Source organism: Nicotiana tomentosiformis, chromosome 6 (genome assembly GCF_000390325.3).
Source record: "Nicotiana tomentosiformis chromosome 6, ASM39032v3, whole genome shotgun sequence".
Classification (NCBI taxonomy): domain Eukaryota; kingdom Viridiplantae; phylum Streptophyta; class Magnoliopsida; order Solanales; family Solanaceae; genus Nicotiana; species Nicotiana tomentosiformis.
Window position 1 is genome coordinate 91430500 of NC_090817.1, and position 6471 is coordinate 91436970.

General features: G+C 33.3%; 1 pseudogene; it reads left to right on the plus strand.

The window, feature by feature from the left end:
* Positions 1 to 3834: 3834 nt before the first annotated feature.
* On the plus strand, positions 3835 to 5503 carry LOC104091725 (uncharacterized; annotated as a pseudogene).
* Positions 5504 to 6471: the final 968 nt, after the last annotated feature.

Genomic DNA, 6471 nt, shown 5'->3' on the forward strand with positions numbered 1-6471 from the left:
ATTATTTTAGTGCAATAAAAAAAGGAGGATGACAGCTAGCGTATGGCTAGACTGATTGAAAAATTCTTAAGACTTCTTATTATTAAAAATCTCTATCTTCTCCCACTACTATGGCACGTTACCTTTATAATATTAGTGTTGTATTAAATCTGTTTTAACATGTTAGTTTATACTAGCAGTAATTTTTATGAGATACATGCAGGGAGGTGTGACAAACAAATAAAAAATTACTGTTCTATCTGGATGTGAAGTTGAGCGTGAAAAATCAGTTTTCCCTATAGGAACCAAAATCACTTATTTTGGGGTAAAACAGAGAGACTCTCGTCTTCTTTCTAAAACGTACAGAGACGTAGGGTATTATATTCCACGGCGACTTGATGAAGTTATTGAAAGAATACAGCTAGAGATATTGCAGATAAAAGGCTGATGAACACCACTCTCACATGTAAGCAAACAAAATGGAGACTCTAGCTGATGAGTTGTGTCACTATACAAAACGATTTTTCATTTTTTTAAAAACTCACTGAGCCAATTAATTTGGATTCTCCCCGGATAGGCCCGGTAAAAAGTATAAAGCATCTTGTTGAAAGATTTTTTATTTCTAGGACTCGAACTCCAGACATTTAGTTAGAGAGAGAATATCAACAATCCCACTCACACCCTTGGATAAATATAGATATCGCAATTTTGTATCAGAAACACTGATAATACTACTTATAAAATAGCAACTTATTTTCAGAGCGAGAGCTCTATGGAGATTCTTGCAACTCATACTCTTGTGGAGTTATTTTTCGACCCACAGCTGTCCGATATCTCTAATCTTTGAATTGGATGTCATGTTACTCATGCCACATCAACTCATTTTCTCAGTCAAAAGCTATGAGGAAGTTGACTTCAACAGGTAATCTGCGTATGGTTACACCCCCAGCTGTGATTTGAAACAGTTAGCGTGCAAATATATACACTCCTAGTTTTTCGGAACTTCACATCACCATCAGCCGATCACAATCCTACTTGTTGTGGAAGTTATTTTCTTTTCCTTTTTCAGTTCATCTCCAGTTTCACGCCGGATAGGGCCACCAAGGGAATAAAGCATTTCGTATCGAAAGGTTCACCATTTTCAGAACTCGACTTCTCGTTAACGGTGGAGAAATTTCAATCATCTCAGTAGACCCCTCGGTGATGAAAGTTTTTATGTATATGCTTTCAATGATTGAGTGATGTGCCTATCTTGATTTATGTTTTCCCCACAAGGATGGTAATGTATTACTCCTTTAATAATATTATATATCAATATGTCACGTTGAGCGACTTCATTTGACAATCGCTTGTGATGTTTGCCATATATCCTCTGCTTAGATAATAGGCAAAGAAAATTTATTTCGTTTCTTATATCATACTTATGTGAGGCTCTCTTATACTTGGCAAGGCCTCTCTATACTTGACAAGTGGATTGATAGAGAGATTGTCTATTGGAAACAACCTTTCCATCCTCACAAGATAGGGGTAAGGTCTGCGTACACAGTACCCTCCCCAAACCCAACTGGTATGAGATAATACTGAGTATGTTGTTGTTGTTATTGTTGTTGTTGTCAATAAAACTAAACAAGGCAACTTAAAAGTAGTAATTATTTTTCTATTTAAGATGCTTAAATTAAGGACCAAAATAAGTAATAAAATAATACTAATAATAATAATGGTTATAAAATATCTGCAATGATAAGCTTAAGTATTATTGCTTTTTCCTTTTTCCCTTGGAATGCGATTAGTTTAAAGTTATTTGACTTAGAAGTTTTATTTACATATAAATAATAATAATAATAATATATAACATTAAGGGTGTGTTTGGTATGATGGAAAATATTTTCAATTTTTTCATGTTTGGTTGACTTAAGTGTTTTGGAAAAATAATTTTCTCGTGAACTCATTTTCCTTCAATTGGAGGAAAATGATTTCTCTATCAAGAGAAGGAAAAATATTTTCCAAAATTCTTCTTCAACCTTCCCCACCCTATTTTCCATCCCCACCAACCCCTCCACACCTATCCCACCCCTACCCCATCCACCCCCACCACACCCACCCTCCCCCAAACCTTGCCCTACGCCCACCCTAAATAGAAATATTATTATTAAGAATACTTTCTTTTTATGTTGTAAATAGAGTACTTTCTTTTTTCATTTCAAGAAAATGAGTATTTTTTTTCATGATACAAAAAAAATATTTTGTTTCATTTCAACAAAAAAATACTTTCTTTTCATGATGTAGAAAAAGTATTTTCTTTCATTCCAACAAAATAATGTAATAAAAGTATCTTCTTTCATTTCAACAAAAAGTACTTTATTTTCATGATGTTGAAAAAGTATTTTCTTTCGTTTCAACAAAATGATGTAGTAAAAAATATCTTCTTTCATTTCAACAAAAAAAAATACTTCCTTTTCATGATGTAGAAAAAATATTTTCTTTCATTTCAACAAAATAATATAGTGAAAAGTATCTTTTTCATTTCAACAAAGAAGTACTTTCTTTTCATATTGTCGAAAAAATATTTTCTTTCATTTCAACAAAATGATGTAGTAAAAAATATCTTCTTTCATTTCAACAAAATAATGTAGTAAAAAGTATCGTCTTTCATTTCAACAAAAAAATACCTTTTTTTAATGATGTAGAAAACGTATTTTCTTTCATTTCAACAAAATGAGTATTTTCTTTTCATGATATTAAAAAGTATTTTCTTTCATTTCAACAAAATGAGTATTTTCTTTTCATGATATTAAAAAGTATTTTCTTTCATTTTAACAAAAAAATACTTTCTTTTATAATGTTGAAAAAGTATTTTCTTTCATTTCAACAAAATAATGTAGAAAGAGTATTGTTTTTCATTTCAACAAAATAAGTATTTTCTTTTCATGTTGTAGAAAAAATATTTTCTTTCATTTTAACAAAATGAATACTTTTTTCATGTTGTAAAAAAATACTTTCTTTTTCAACCAAAAAATGAGTATTTTCTTTTTAGTTATGTAGCACAAATTTTAACGTTGTTTTTGAGTGAAAAAGTAAAGCAGCACATTAGTCCTAATGTAGTCAAAGTATTTGAACAAGACTGCAAGGGACTAAATGTAACAGGAAATGCCTAATATGACATTTTAGTTGCCTTCTGATCACTAATGTAGGAAATTATTTTAGTGCAATAAAAAAAGGAGGATGACAGCTAGCGTATGGCTAGACTGATTGAAAAATTCTTAAGACTTCTTATTATTAAAAATCTCTATCTTCTCCCACTACTATGGCACGTTACCTTTATAATATTAGTGTTGTATTAAATCTGTTTTAACATGTTAGTTTATACTAGCAGTAATTTTTATGAGATACATATAGGGAGGTGTGACAAACAAATAAAAAATTACTGTTCTATCTGGACGTGACATTGAGCGTGAAAAATCAGTTTTCCCTGTAGGAACCAAAATCACTTATTTTTTTGGGTAAAACATAGAGACTCTCGTCTTCTTTCTAAAACGTGCAGAGACGTAGGGTATTGTATTGCACGGCAACTTGATGAAGTTATTGAAAGAATACAGCTAGAGATATTGCAGATAAAAGGCTGATGAACACCACTCTCACATGTAAGCAAACAAAATGGAGACTCTGGCTGATGAGTTGTGGCACTATACAAAACGATTTTTCATTTTTTTAAAAACTCACTAAGCCAATTAATTTGGATTCTCCCCGGATAGGCCCGTTAAAAAGTGTAAAGCATTTCTTGTTGAAAGATTTTTTATTTCTAGAACTCGAACTCGAGACATCTAGTTAGAGAGAAAGTATCAATCATGTCACTCACACCCTTGGATAAATATAGATATCGCAATTTTGTATCAGAAACACTGATAGTACTACTTATAAAATAGCAACTTATTTTCAGAGCGAGAAACGACTGCCCAAATCAATCCCACCATTGTTTTCCTCTGTCTTTCATTTCTTTTTCTTTCCAAGAAATGGATTTAAGGAAACTTGTTGGCTTGCTTCTATTAGTTTTCATATCCCTTCTGGAGATGCTTTTAAAGAAAATTGCAGTTTCAGTGTTAAGTTTCGTGGGGTTTTCTGATTCTCAAAGATCACCATCGAATAGCAAGGAAATGCAGAGAGTTGTTTCTTCACCAAGAATCAGACTAAAGGATGGAAGATGGCTGGCATACAGAGAAAGAGGAGTCCCAATGGACAAATCCCTTCACAGAATCATCCTTGTCCATGGGATTAACAGCTCCAAAGATAAGGATTTTCTTGCAACCCAAGTATGACTAGCTAACACCCTTTTCAACTTTACTAGTAATACAACATTTTACTTTCCTAATCTTGAAGAATTATCGTCCTAGTCTCCTAAGAATTAAAAGTATGTTTGATGCTCATTTTTTCTCTTTAATTGTTAACATGGTTGTTTTGATATTTCATATTCAGAGAGGGACATCCAATAACAGTTTATTTGTCTCTCCGCTTTTAGCTCCTAAATAATGTTTCCATTAGATTGATCTACTAACTATATTCTTTAGGAAATCCTAGAGGAGATGAGGATATATATGCTACAGTTTGATAGAGCTGGATATGGGGAAAGTGATATAAATCCTAAACGGTCATTAGAAAGTGAAGCTTGTGATATAGAAGAAGTAGCTGATCAAAATTCTATCTAATTTCAGTTTCTGCTGGAAGCTATCCTGCCTGGAATTGCCTCAGACGCATACCACACAGGCTATCAGGCGTGGCTTTTGTTGTTCCAATAATCAACTACAAATGGAACTCCCTTCCTCATGATTTGATCAAGAACGATCATAATAACAAGCTTTGGCGATTAGTAATTTGGCTCGCACGCTATGCTCCTGGGTTACTCTACTCATTTTTTACACAAAAATCGAACAATGTTTTCTCGGGCAATTCTGCATTGTTAAGCAAAAAGGACAGGGAAGTTGCAAAGAATGCAAATAGATCGGAAGTTTTTGACCCGGTAAAGCTCATCATCCACCTCTCTCAAATCAAACAGGAGTTTTCGCGAAATGATTATCTTGAAAATTATTTGTCTTAATTAATTTGCAGAAACTTTATCCGAAGCAAAGTGATTTTGAGTCTCTTCTCCAAGACTTCACCTTGGCTTATGGAAAGTGGGACTTTGATCCACTAGAATTTGGTAATCCATTTCCTGATGAAAAAGAAAGCTCAGTTCATATTTGGCAAGGTTATGAGGACAACATAGTACCTTGTCGCTTACAAAGATATGTTTCCAAAAGGCTACCTTGGATTCATTATCATGAAGTTAGTGATGGTGGACATGCGTTGTGGCATGTTGGTCCAATCGGTGAAGCTATCTTGAGGTCCCTTCTGCTTCGTGAACAAGACACATATCGTACAACGCCACAGTGTGGTTGAATGTAATCAAGAATATAGCAAGAAGATTGTTAAGATCATTTAATGAAATTAAATTGCAAGGATCTTTTATTTTTTAATGTGGGTATTTAATTCACTTTTGAGCTTGTTTTCCAATTACAACGCGTACGTTCAGTTTCAGATCTAATGAAGCACATTTACCACCAAAGGATAGTTCTCATAGTACTAACTAAATACCCTCTCTCGATCGAGCTAGTTGCCTTCTTTGATGTTGATGACCCTACTACTTCAATGACTTCTTCCAATTAAACATTCAACAACTCAATATCCCAACAGTTAATATTCATTCATAACAAAAACCTATTAAACATTCAACACAACTAAAGCATGGCATATAGATATAACTAAAGATTAACACCTGGGATCGTCTCAAAACATTGTATGATCTAAACGTCTATTATAGTTAAGCAACTATTGAGGTCAATATATAACAACTGACGGATGGGCCTCACCTAGTTGCATTGCTAGCTCAACTCGAGCTTTAGAATCACAAACATATACAAATTAAGGGTGAGTTTACTGACTCAAGGCGATAACTTTACCACATATGCATCTACTATCACTATAATAAAAGAGGTTTTGGTGACCATTTTAGGTTTCGTGGATCCCTGGATAATTATATTCATGATGTCCCTAATAGTTGTCACGAGAAGTTTTAGTGGCGACTGTGATTAAGTTGCCACAAATATTTACTAAATTAAGTTTGCTGAAACCTATTTGCGACTATCAATCAGCAATCGCTACTAAAAGATCTTTTGTGAGCTCCAATGTAACTGCTAAACAGTTGTAGTTCTATTGTTTCAAGAAAATTGCGCGACAGACTATTTCTTAATGTGTTTAATTTGTCGTACCTAGTGGTTTCAAATTCAACTCAGTATTTACTTGCTTAAAATTTAAAGGTATAACAACGGTGTTTGTGCCAACTTCAATTCGATTTCACAATCTTCAGATCCAAGTGATGATAAGCTATAATTACGTATTTTAGTCGCTTATTACACTCTAATTTACTGCATTTTAATTGAGTTTGAGCTTTAGTCGCTAGTG